The following is a 14,198-nucleotide window of genomic DNA, read 5'->3' on the forward strand; positions in this document are numbered from 1 at the left end:
TCGCCGCTGTCGCAGGCGACGGTCTGCGAACTCACTCGGCACCCGGGGAGCGCCAGCACCGCCTCCCTCACCCAGCAGAACAGCCTGGTCACGATGGAGAGCCCTTGTGAGACTGCCGCAACGACAACAGCTGCAGCGGCGCCCAGGCTCAGGGTGCTGCAGTGGAATGTGCAGGGCCTGCGCCCCAAACGCCATCAGGTGCTGCAGGCCATCGTTGAAGAGAGGCTGGACATCGTCCTCCTCCAGGAAACCCTAACGCCAGCTGACTTCCAGTGGAGGGTGGCGGGCTTCTCCACTCCCTACCAGCCACAGCGGAAGGCTCCCGGGGCTGCCTGGCGCTGGTGAGGAGCGGGATACCACACCGCCGCATCCTTAACCCAGTGCAGTGCGGGGATGGAGTGGAGGTCCTGGCCCTGGAGTTGCATGTGGGAGGTCTTTTGGTCCACGCCTACAACATCTACAGGAGTCAGAGACACGAGCTTGAAGCCGGGGAGCTGCTTGGCCTGGCAGCGCATACAAGTCTCCTGGTGGCGGGGGACTTCAACGCCCACCATCCCTCGCTGCAGTCTGTGTCCTCCACCAACGCGACGGGTCGCCATCTGGCAGCAGTGCTGGAAGAGGTTCCGGAGATCAGGCTTCTCAACACCGGCGAGTCCACTCACGTCCGGGGAGGGCGGCTCGACCTCACCCTGGTGTCCAGCGACCTGGCGGCTGGCGCTACCTGGCAGACGCACCCCACCCTCACCAGCGACCACTACGCTACACTCACCACCCTCGCTGTGGCCCCGCCTGTCCCGCCACGTCCCCAACCTAGGTGGAACACCAGAAGAGCGGACTGGGGCAGGTTTCAGAGGACACTCGACAGCTGGTGGGCCGAGTATGAGCCGCAGGGCGACCTACACCAGCAGGAACAGGACCTGACGGCAGCCATCCAGCATGCAGCGGACGCAGCCATCCCCAGAACCGACCCGGGTCGCCGCCGCCGCCCGGACTGGTGGTTCTACACCGAGGAGGTGAGGGAACACAACCATAGAGTAAACTTACACCGAAAGCTGTACAAGAAGAGACCGACCCCCTCCAACCTGAGGCTCCTGCAGGACGTGGTGAGTCGCGCGCGGGAGGTGTCTCAGCAGGCCAAGGAGGACAAGTGGCTGGAGTGGTGCGCTACTTTCAGCCAGCACACCTCCCTGAGCCAGCTGTGGAGGACCGTCCGCACAGTTTCCGGTGCCGCCCCGTCGCGCCCTGCCGCCCACCCACAACCAATCCAAGAAGCTGAGAGGCTGGTCGACGATTTCACTTCCCGTGGCGCCAGCACCCAGCTCCCTCCTCGCACACACCGCCTCCAGCAGCGGCTCAGGCCGAACCGCGAGGAGGTGACGAGGGAGGCGTGCGAAACCGCCGACTTGACCGACCAGCCCTTCTCTCTCCAGGAGCTGGACAGGGCACAGAAAAGAGGGCGTGACACAGCGGCGGGGGCGGACGGCGTGGTGTACTCGATGCTGGCTCATGCCGGGCCAGCTGGGGAAGCCGCGCTACTGTCACTGCTCAACGCATCCTGGCTGGCGGGGCGCCTCCCTCCCGCATGGAAGGAGGCCGACATACAGCCCATCCCAAAGCCTAGGGAGCCCGGGAAGCTGAGACCCATCTCCCTCACCAGCTGCACCGCCAAGACCGCCGAGAGAATGGTGCTGTCTCGCCTGCAGTGGCGCGTGGGGAACCTCCATCCTCACGTGTTTGGCTACACACGCAGGGTGAGCACAGCAGACAGCATCATCACCCTCCTGACGCAGGCTAACCATCGCCCCACACTCGTAGTCTTCCTCGACCTGGAGAAGGCTTTTGAGCTGGCCAGCCCCGACGCCATCCTCATCGCCCTCGTGGAGAAGGGGGTGCGGGGAAGGCTGCTCGCCTGGCTCCGGGACTACCTCCACCGCCGCCGGGCTCGGGTCAGGTTTCAGGGCCACAAGTCCAGCTTCAGGGAGCTTGAGAACGGGACTCCACAGGGCGGCATCCTCAGCCCGTTCCTGTTCAACATCCTCATGGAGCAGCTGGTGGCACTGCCGTTCCGTGAGGGCACCGTGCTGCTGAGCTACGCTGACGACCTTGCTCTTGTTGTCACGGGACGGGGCAACAGGATGGACAAAGCTCAGCAGGCCCTGGACCTTATCACCGAGAAGTGCGAGGCACTCGGCCTCAAGATCTCGGCACAAAAGTCCCGGGCCATGGCAATCAGGGCAGCCACTCCAGCCGGTCAACTGCAGGCCCAGGGCATAGGGTTAGAGTGGGTCAACAGGTACCTGTACCTCGGAGTGTGGCTGGACTCACGACTGTCCTTCACCACCCAAGCCAGCTACGTGGGTGAGAGACTCCGCGCCAGGCTTAACGTCATGAGGGCGATGACGAGGCCTGGTGCGGGAGCCACATTCTCCGTCCTGGGCCTCTTTTATGTGCAGGAAGTACGGCCCCTGGTGGACTACTGCGCCCCTGTCCTCGTCTCCCTCTCCCACAGCCAGCAAAAGAAACTCGAGGTCGTGCAGAACTCCGCCCTTAGGGTCATGCTGGGGGCGCCGAGATGGTGCAGCGCATGCGTGATGCAGAGCGAAGCCGGACTGGTGCCCCTCGCCTCCAGGGTGGAGTACGTCGTCGCCTGCAGCGTGGCCAGGATCCTCCTCCGAGACAAGGAGGGCGTGGCGCAGCGGAGACTGCGGACGGCCATGGCACAAGGCAGGGAGGTGCTCCGAAACAACACGTGGCTCATCCACACCACCTCAGCCGTCCACGGACTCACCCGCACACTCGGCTGGTGGCGGGAGGCCGATGTCCCTCCCTCCTTCCACCCCCGCCCCGTGAGAACCGTCCATCGCTCCCTTCACCGCCACGCCGATGCCAGCAAGCAAGGCCCTCTGCATCACCCAGGAGCTGCGGCAGCGCGCCCTTATGTCCATGGCGCAGGTCACCGAGCCAGGCAGCGCCGTCTACTACACGGACGGCTCGGTGGACCCGGTGAGCGGCAGAACGGGCGCTGCTGCCATCACCGGAGAGACGAGGCTCTTGTGTAGGACGGCTGACCACTGCTCTACCCTCCAGACGGAGCTGGCCGCCCTCCTCCTCGCCCTGGAACACGCCCAGGCCCGCCCGGAGTTGACCGTCGTCATACACACAGACTCCCGGGCGGGGCTGGAGGCCCTGCAGCGTCCGCGCGTCACCGAAAACGTGGGCCTCGTCACTTCCGTGCTTGGCAGCCTGCAGAGCCTCGCCGCGCAGGGAAAGTGCGTCAGGCTCCACTGGATCCCCAGCCACGTGGGGGTACGCGGGAACGAGGCTGCGGACGAGGCCGCCAAGAGGGCCGCTGCGGGCCCCACCATCACCAGACGAGTGCCGCTCAGCCTGCAGCAGACCAAGGCTGAGGCGAGGCACGCTGCATCCTGGCAGGCGCATCAGAGCCACCGGGAGCTAGAAGGCTGGAAGAAGCAGGCGGCGTGGTACTCCATCGCCACCGGCTACCACCCCCTGGATGACGCCCAGCAGCATCCCAGGGCAGACGGTGTTCTGCTGCAGCGTGTCAGGCTGGGCTACAGCACCAGGGAGCAGCTCCAGGACGGTTTCCAGGGGCAGGAGTGTGCCCACTGCGGCAGACACAGCCGCCGCCCGCTGGTGCACTACCTGCTGTCGTGCCCGGCCACCGCGCGACTCAGGTCAGGCCCAGAGCCCGACACCCAGCCTGCACCCGGCGGCCTGCTGAGCAGCCGGGAGGTCAAGGCTGCCCTCCTGGTCCAGCGCTCGCCACCAGACCTGCTGCTCGAGGTGCTCAGGGCGGCACCTCCACCCCGATGACCCGTCACCCCTTCCTCGCACCCATAGTGACGAAGAACACAGATGCGTCACCGCCACCACACCCACATGAGGCGCACCTGACCAAGCAAACACCGGCGGGCTGATGCCCGCTTTGTACACTTTTTATAACAAATGTATGTATATATATTTTTTTATTGTATATGTATTTGTATATCTTTTGTACAATAAACCTTTAAACGAACGTCCAAACATAGTCGTATGCTACCGCCACCGACTACCAGCCGCTCGACGCCTCCCAGCAACAGCCCAGGGCGGACGGTGTGCTGCTGCAGCGCGTCAGGCTGGGTTTCTGCGCCAGGGAGGAGCTGTACGTCGGCTTCCAGGGGCAGGAATGCGACCACTGCGGGAGAAACAGCCGCCACCCTCTGCTGCACGATCTCCTGTCCTGCCCGGCCACCGCCGCCCTCAGAACACAGTCGAGCCTGCAGGCGGCGTCCTCCTTAACAGACGCGAGGCCAGGGCGGCCCATCTCGTCCGCCACACACCCAGGGAGGTGATGCTGCGGGTGCTCAGGGCGGCACCCCCGCCCCGCTGACCTGACCTGCCCGCAACACACCACCACAGGAAGAAGTCTGTGAGCAGCACAGCGCTCACACCGACACTCTGATTCCCTCACCGGCGGGCTGGTGCCCGCTTCGCATATGATATTGTATGTTTCTTTTCTTTTTTCTTTTTATCATGTAATGTATGCAATTTATGTGCAATAAACCATTAACTAACTAACTTTGTCCAATAAAGTAACCCTGACGGATATTGAGTTTCTCTATCCGGGAACCTATTAGCACTTGAGAACACTCGCTACCACCAACATTACTATTTCGTTTATTTTGTATATCCTTTCCACTATTCGTCTACTCACTTCCTTCGTTTATTTACTTCCTTCCGTCACAATGTACACCCTCACCTCACTGATACACAGTCATGACACACAGGTAAGGTTAGTTAATGGAGTATCACACGTTAGTTAGAGTTAGAGAGAGGAGAGGCGCCTTGCTATCTTGAAGACACCATTGTACTTCATGGCCAGCAGCTCCTCCTCGCTGGCGCCCCACATCGCCGCGGCACATTTTTATCCCTTCCCTCTCAGGCTCAAGGCCTCTCCTTTTCTCCTCCCCTGGGGTGCTCTCACGGCTTCACTCCCTCACTCTCACGCGAGACGACCTGACATTGGATTAGGTTTACGGTAATTTACACTTCGGGGTCCACAGAGGAGGAAAGTGTGGTAAAGATTCGTATTAGGTCCGTGCCAGTATAATCTACTTTATGAAACATCAGTATCTCTTCATATATCTTTTCTACAAACCTTCAACAGTCATGGCAACGCTTTGAAAATCCAATTCAAAGACTTTTTTTTACTCTTGAAAATATGGGATAATGTTTACGAAAGCGCGTCGCCTCCTCTGCTGGCCGCGGCGACACTGCAGCCGCCGCAGCCGCAAAATAGCTCGCAGAGGGCTTAGGGTCGGGGAGCATATTTAAACTACTCCAACCGAACTTTACGACCTACTAACGGGGGGGCTGCGCCCCCCTCGACCCCCCCTTCTGACCAGGGGGGGCTACGCCCCCCCCTGGCCCCCCCCTCATGTATATGTGACTTATTTCAGCGAGGAGGTATTTCTCGCCACACCCGCTGCAGTGTCGCCGCGGCCAGCAGAGGAGGCGACGCGCTTTCGTAAACATTATCCCATATTTTCAAGAGTAAAAAAAAAGTCCTTGAATTGGATTTTCAAAGCGTTTCCATGACTGTTGAAGGTTTGTAGAAAAGATATATGAAGAGATACTGATGTTCCATAAGGTAGGTAATGAGATACTGGCACGGACCTAAAACGAATCTTAACCGGAAAGTGTTAATATTATGGTCCTTTTTGTACACGCGTCCCGCCTGGCGTCACCTTGTTTACATTCTACAAAGTTATCTTTTACTTACCAGCTGAATGGAAATGGATACCAATATAAATACGTACGCCTCAAAGGTGTCCTTCTCCATGCTGTTGAGATCTGAGGTGGTCTGTACCGCAAGTTTGCGGAAGAAAGTCCACTCACTAGTCAGAGCGAAGTCAGCGGTAACCCACCTCCATCCTCTCTATCTAGTTAGCAACTGAGATTACTCAGTCGGAGTCGGAGTCGGCCTCTTTGGAGTCGGCGGTGAGCGGCTGAGGGGGAGTGCGTCGTGCGCCTGGCAGGCGGCAAAAAACGAGTCTCGCGAATCGGTCAAAATATTTCGGCGAGCCTTATCGGTCACAATATCTCGCCACACCGGACAGCAACGGCAGCAGGAAAAGAGGGCAGCAGAAGTGTGTCCTCGCCTCTTCCTCTCCCTCCTCCTTGCAGTGTTACCCAACTTATTAAGGAGGGCGAATGCATGACGAGAGAGAGAGAGAGAGAGAGAGAGAGAGAGAGAGAGAGAGAGAGAGAGAGAGAGAGAGAGAGAGAGAGAGAGAGAGAGAGAGAGAGAGAGAAATACATACACCTCTATAATAACATCGACTCCTCACTTCACACCTTGCCAAGCCACACCTCGGCCACCAATCAAGCCATAAAGCTGGACACACACACACACACACACACACACACACACACACGTTTCCTTTCTGCCCCCCTCATCCCCTCCAATACTACGCTATCAAATTAAGGAAAAGGGACATCTGCTACAACCTCCTCTCTTCCATCAACCCCCTTCCCCCCATTTTTTTTCCTTCTTTGCTTGTTAATGTTTGCTTTTATAAGAGTATACATATATTTAAGACTTGCTTCTTAAGATACATTAGCTAATTTGTACGCACGTTTCTAATTAATATTCAAATCGAGATGAAGTGGTGCCCTGGTACATTGAGAGAAGGTGTAGAGATGAAATGATTGTCTAACTAAGGACTGACGAATAAACCTCAACATTATTACGCTTTATTACTCCTCAGTTTTGTTTTCGTGAGTAATTTTTTTTCTTCAGATATAGTTAAATACACACTGACTGGAATGGTGTGGAGTAACTGGCAAGCAAACCATATATTTCGGCGTAAGACTTATTATATACGATCCATCTCATATCTACTATATTTCTCTCTTTTTCTGAACCTCTCTCACCTCTCCTGCCGGAATTGACCTCTCTTTCGGCCACCTCTTTGGATTCTTTTTGGGAGCGGCGAGTAGCGGGCTTTTTTATTATAGTTTCCTTTTTTTGTGTGCCCTTGAGCTGACTCCTTTGTTGTGTGTGTGTGTGTATATATATATATATATATATATATATATATATATATATATATATATATATATATATATATATATATATATATATATATATATATATATATATATATATATATATATATATATATATATATATATATATATATATATATATATAGTTTGAGCCCTGTTACGCCTGAGTTTACCCCCGCGAGAAGTTCCGCCAGCCCCATGAGTCTGCTGGGGTCGCCTGTTAGAAAGAAGCCTCAGGAGTTTGATGGCAAGGTCTCCTGGGAGGCTTACCGCGCTCAATTTGAGCTGTTGGGAGCTCGGAATGGATGGGATGACCAAGAGTGCGCGGTTCAGCTGGCCACTAGCCTGAAAGGGGCGGCGCTGGAGGTCCATGCTCAGCTCGACAATACGACAAAGGGCAGCTACAGCGGGCTGGCACAGGCGCTGGAGCAACGATACGGGACCAAGCACCAGAACGAGCCCTTCACGGCTAGGTTCAGAACCCGCAACAGGAGGCGCGGTGATTCTCTTCAGGAACTCGCTCAGGACCTTGATAGCATGGCGCACAAGGCATACCCAGGTGCCAGCACTGATCGACCTGCTGACGGTTTTGCTGCGTGATCAATTCATCGATGCCCTGGACAGCCCTCAGCTGAAGATACAAGTGAAGCAAGCTAAGCCAACATCAATGCAGGAAGCTCTGGCACGTGCCATGGAGTTTGAGTCCCTTGTTAGGTCTAGCTTGTCAAACTTCAGGGACGATTCGACTTCTGGCTCTAGGGCACAAAATGGCGCTGTCAACGACACAGATTGGTTCCAAGGAACATGCTGGTACTGCGAGAAGGTTGGGCACAAGGAAAACGAATGTTATAAGAGGAAGAAGGAATATGAAGGTGGCGCTACGAAGAATCCCAGGGAAGGACCCAAGTGGAGAAAAGGGGCACTGGAAGAATGAGTGTCGAAAAAATGTGCCCCCGGCGAGGGATCACCACTCGGGCGAGGGAAAAAGGAAAACTGGTTCACGGGGCAACGACCAGTCTGTCCTGTACATGCTCCGAAGATATTAATGTGCAGGAGAACCACCATGACGAGCTGCCAAGTGGAGGGCAAGGTTGACGGAGTGTTGTGGCCTGTGGTCGTCGATACAGGCTCGGAACGCACACTAACACTAGAGTGGCCTGACGTGGTGAGTCATCGTCGGCTTCCTAAGACGTCGCATAGACTGTGCGGAGTCACTGGACACTACGCAGAGCTCAGAGGCCCAGTGGACGTGAAGTTTGAGCTCGGAGGAAAGGAAGAGTTTCTCTCTGTCTACGTGGCTGATATGGACGACCCCTGCATCCTAGGTATGGATTATCTTGTCTCCCACAGGTGCGAGCTGGACTTCCGCGCTAAGCAGCTGATTGTAGGAGGAAGGAGGGTGCCACTGACGACTGTGAACAAGGAGGGCCTGCCAGCTGTAGTGACGGTCAAGCGCACCACCATTATTCCTCCGAGGTCAGAGATGCTGTTACCCTGTCAAATTACGGGTGCCCTCCCAGCCAGCCTGGGTGTGGTAGAGAGTGGAAGTCGATGCCCGGTAGAAAACGGGGTGATTGTAGGCAGTACTTTGGTAGACCCTGCTGCAGGGGAAGTGCCTGTCGTCGTGGCCAATGTCTCCTTCAGCCCAAAGAAAAGAAAACAAGGGACCATGGTGGGGTTGTGCCAAGAGATCGATCAGGAAATGAGAAGCTGTGTCTGCAGGAGAACCCTGACGAAGCCCCAGGAGGAGCTGCCCGACTACTTGCGCGACCTGTTTGCCAGGAGCTCCCAGTGTCTAAAGGAGTCTCAAGTGGAACTGCTCAGGGAGCTTCTCGTAAGGAACGCAGATGTGTTTTCCACAGGAGACCTGGACCTGGGGTGTACGGACCTGGTAGAGCACCATATCGACACAGGTAGCCACCGCCCAGTGAAGCAAGCCCCTCGAAGGATGGCACCAACCCATCGCAAGGAGATGGATGTGGTGATGGATGATCTCCGGCAACAGGGGTTAATCGAGCGGTCCAGCAGCCCGTGGGCGTCTGCTGTAGTGCTCGTCAAAAAAAAGGGCGGTTCCTTTAGGTGCTGTGTGGACTACCGAGCCCTCAACGATCTCACCATCAAGGATTCATACCCACTCCCACGGATCGACGACACGCTCGACGCTTTGGTGGGCTCCAAGTGGTTTTCAACACTAGATATGAAGTCTGGGTATCACGAAGTCAAAATGGCGGAGCAGGACAAAGAGAAAACAGCCTTCTCGTACGGTCAAGGCCTGTGACAATTCAAGGTCATGCCCTTTGGTCTGTGCAACGCGCCGGCCACGTTCGAGCGGCTGATGGAGAGGGTGCTGGAGGGACTTCACTGGAAGACGGCACTCATCTACCTCGACGACGTGATTGTCTTTGGCCAGACCTTCGAGCAGGAGATGGAGAGGCTATCAGAGGTCTTCGCCCGGTTTAGAGCTGCACATCTTAAGCTCAGCCCAAAGAAATGTTGCCTGTTCCAAAAGGAGGTCCAATACTTGGGACACATCGTGAGCGAGGCTGGAGTACGCACTGATCCTGAGAAGGTGGCTGCGGTAAGGGGTTGGCCGACACCCACCAACGTGAAGGAACTGCGGAGCTTCCTCGGTTTGTGCTCATACTACCGCAGGTTTGTGAAAGGCTTCGCTACGATTGCTGCACCACTGCACCTCCTGACGAAGAAGGGCCGCAAGTTTGAGTGGACAGCGGAAACTCAAGTCACCTTTGAGAAGCTCAAGGAGGCCCTCATCAGCTCGCCCGTACTCACCTACCCAGACCCCTCTAAGCCTTTTATACTGGATTGTGATGCCAGTCATGAGGGGATTGGTGGAGTGCTGTCCCAGGCATGTGCCGACATGGAACAGGTTGTGACTACTTCAGCAAGAAGTTCACCCCAGCCGAGAAAAACTACTGCGTGACCCGGAAAGAACTCCTGGCAGTAGTCAAGAGCCTTGACTTTTTCCATGCTTACCTGTACGGTGCAACTTTCACCATCCGCATGGATTACGCTGCATTGCGGTGGCTGAAGTCATTGAAAAACCCTGAGGGCCAGCTTGCTCGCTGGATAGGTAAACTAGAGCAGCATCACTACACTATTGTGCACCGATCTGGGCTAACACACGGTAACGCGGACAGCTTGACCCGGCGCCCCTGCCTACCTGAGTGTCAACATTGCCTCCAGAGGGAAAGCGTCCAGAATATGTGCCGCCGCACAACAGTGGAACAGACAGCGGAGGTGCCATGGGTAGACTTGGGAAAACTGCAGTGGGAAGACCGAGAACTGCGACCAATTATGGAGTGGCTGAGTCAGTCGTCAACGCGACCTGGGTGGGAGGTAATCTCGAGAGAAAGCCCTACCACCAAGAATTACTGGACTCAGTGGGACGCTCTTCGGATGGACAACGGGGTGTTGCAGCGACGCTGGGTTTCTCATGATGGTCTTGACCACTACTGGTTCACGGTGCTACCTATGAAGTCCCGGGAAGGCGTCTTGAAAGAAATGCACGACAGCATCACCAGCGGACACCTTGGGGTAAAGAAGACACTGAGTCGCCTGCGCCAAAGGTTCTACTGGGTTGGCATGAGGAAGGATGTGGAAGAATGGTGTCACGCGTGTGATGTGTGCTGTGCAAAGAAGGGCCCCAAGAAGCGCCACCGTGCCCCATTGCAGCTATACCAGGTTGGAGCCCCAAAGGAACGGGTGGCAGTGAATATAGCAGGACCCTGGCCTACAGGTCTGCCGCCCACGAGACTACGGAGTATTCGCCGGCAAAGCTGATGTTTGGACGTGAGCTGCGATTGCCGGTGGACCTACTGACAGGAAAACCTCCTGGTGAAGGCCTTCCAAGGGACGCCTCCAGTTTTGCCCGTCAGCTAGAGGAACGGCTGGAAGAGGTGCACCATCAAGACCGGGGTGCCTTGAAGTTCTCCGGGGAGGCCATGAAGCGCGGTTACAATATGAGGGCAAGCCACGTTGACTTCAAGGAAGGAGACCAAGTCTGTCTTTACAACCCGCAGAGGAAGAAAGGACAGTCTCCGAAGCTACAAAGCCCCTGGGAAGGCCCTTATACTGTGCTAGAACGCCTCTCCGACGTGACTTACCGAATCCGGAGAACGGAAAGGACCAAGCCGAAGGTTGTCCACGTTAACCAGCTATGGAGGTACCACGGTCCGGGAAGCTACATCTGGGACAACTGCAGACACCCAGCAGCCGACGAAAACGCAAGGGACGTCCAGGACCGAGAGGAGGTCGACGACGACATAGGTTTTCTGGACCTTTCAGCCGAGGGAGATAACCTCCCGGCTTCGGCAGATGTTCCAGGGACATCCCAAGAAGCGGACGACGACGAGGCGCACCAGGAGACAGACGCGCAGGAGGCAGAGGTCAGAAGAAAGAGACAAAGCAGGCGTCCACGGCGATACGACGATTATTATGTTTTTGATTAATTTCTTTATGTTTGTTTATAGTTAAGTGTGTGATCGGGACGATCACAATTAAGAGGTGGGGATAGTGTTGTGATGGAAGCTTCCCCCGGGGTCTATGGGCCAATGGAAGACTCCGGGAGGAGCGAGCAGGGGGGCGGGAAGCATCGCTGTCTACATTCTAGAACGTTACAGTATATATTCGATTATACGAGCATGAACATGTAGCAAAAATCTGGGCGAGTTGGCAACACTTCCCGCCTGGCGCCTGACCGCGGGCCTCGCGGGGCTCGCGGTCAGGCGCCAGGCGGGAAGTGCCATCGTATAATCGAATATATACTGTATTACAGATATATTCGTATATATATATATATATATATATATATATATATATATATATATATATATATATATATATATATATATATATATATATATATATATATATATATATATATATATTTATAGGATAAGAGGGCGAGAGGAGTCAGTCACAGTCATAGTAAGCCATAGTCAGCTAGTGGTCAGGAAGGCTTCAGCTCCCTCCTCACATCCCATATATACCTCACCGGGAGTGGCTTGCGCCCGTTCGGTAGGTGTCTTCCTAGCTACTGTTGAACTTTAGGCTGGTGGAGAGGTAGACACCAAGATACTTGTGTGTGTGGACTGATTCTAGTTCTGAATTATGGAGAGTGTAAGTGTGATGGATGAGGTTGTGAGCTCTGGTGAATCTTAACAGTTTGCACTTGTCAGGGTGGAAATGCATCTGCCAGGTGCGCTCCCACGCTGGAGGGCGTCCAAGTCTTTTTGTATAGCAGTCTGCAGTCGTCAGTAGTCTTTACTGCTCTAAACAGCAAACTATCGTCGGCAAATAGTCTAGTAGAAGAGTTAGGCGTTGAGCGTGGAAGATCGTTAATGTACAGGAGGAAAATAATTAAGGGGGCCTAGAACCGTGCCTTGTGGCCCAAGTTGTGGGACACCTGAAGAAACAGGGACAGTGTCAGATGAAGATCCGTCAATAAGAACACGTTGAGTTCGGTTAGTAAGAAATGCAGTGATCCAGTGTAGAATAGGTCCTAATCGAAATAAAGTAGTATTTCAATCTAAATGTCAGTCTTTTGTGCGGGACTTTGTCGAAGGCTTTGGCAAAATCTAAAATAATAGCGTCAACTTGTTTGATGTCACGTCGGTCAAGTAGCCTCGTCATGTCGATATAATGTAGTAATGAATTGCGATTCACGTGAACGTTTAGGTCAAAAGCCGTGTCAGTAGGGTTCGTACGGGCCAAAAAAAGCCTTTCGCTCCACCAGACGTGATGCAAGTGTGGACATGGCCTTATCTTACGTAATTTAGGACACTGATTTCAGAAGTCACCCGTCCAAGCATCCTTCTCCTGTCAGAGATGCGTTATTCGACAACATATGCGTGGATAGCCTTGGTTTGAGTTTTGAATTTCCCGCTAAAAAAAATTGTGTTAAGTATTTAATGAACAAATATACTCCTTAAATAATTCACAAACAGTGTTTTTCAAGGCATTTACCTATTCTATATGCAATCTATTGCTTAACATTCATGATTTAGGCCTCATTTATATATTTTTTTTCTCTATTCTACAAATTTGTTTACCAAGGAAACAATCTGAAGAAAACGTAAATAACGAAGAAAACGTATTTTAAGGATAGATTCGTATTAAAAAATCCAGCGATGTTGAAGCTCTGCGACTGCAGTGTTTACATAATTCATATCTGCCTCAATGACACATCGTAGGCGCGACTCACCATCATAGTCATTAGTTACCATCTTATATACAACACATCGTAGGCGTGACTACACTATCATATATACAACATATCGTAGGCGCGACTACATTCCTCCCGTTGAACATGTCGGACGTGTACAAAACATGGGCTAAACAAGGGCACGTAGTGGGAGAGGGACTGCGCCAGTGAGCGGAAAAAACCCGACATTTACGTTAAGTAGCAGACTGCGGGGAAGAAAACTCTTAGGCGTAGCCGCTCCACCACGGCCGGGGCATCATCACGTACTAGTTTGACCCTAGGAGCAACAAGGGTTGTGCGTCGGCAATGTAGACCGGGCACCCGACATCGCCCCGGTAGAACGTCACCCTCAACACCGGGATAACGCAAAGGCACATTGTGGGCTTCCCGACGACCAACCAAGGCAGCCGAGTGGCGCGACCACCCAAGACCGGAAGGGTGGACTGGTCATTAACCACAACGACAAACCGCCCGCGAAGACACAGTGGCAAGACTGCCCAACGAAAGCAAAATGGCAACACCGCCCAAGCAATCAGAGGGGCAAAACCACCCAAGCAAAGTGGCAAGACTGCACAAGGAATCAGAGTGGCAAGACTGCACAAGGAATCAGAGTGGCAAGACTGCACAAGGAATCAGAGTGGCAAGACTGTACAAGGAATCAGAGTGGCAAGACTGCACAAGGAATCAGAGTGGCAAGACTGTACAAGGAATCAGAGTGGCAAGACTGCACAAGGAATCAGAGTGGCAAGACTGTACAAGGAATCAGAGTGGCAAGACTGCACAAGGAATCAGAGTGGCAAGACTGTACAAGGAATCAGAGTGGCAAGACTGCGCACGGAAGCACAGTTTTTTAAGGACAATAGGAGACACTCCATCAGGTCCATAAGCCTTCTGAGAGTTGAGG

The sequence above is a fragment of the Eriocheir sinensis genome, chromosome 67 (genome assembly GCF_024679095.1).
Source record: "Eriocheir sinensis breed Jianghai 21 chromosome 67, ASM2467909v1, whole genome shotgun sequence".
NCBI lineage: Eukaryota > Metazoa > Arthropoda > Malacostraca > Decapoda > Varunidae > Eriocheir > Eriocheir sinensis.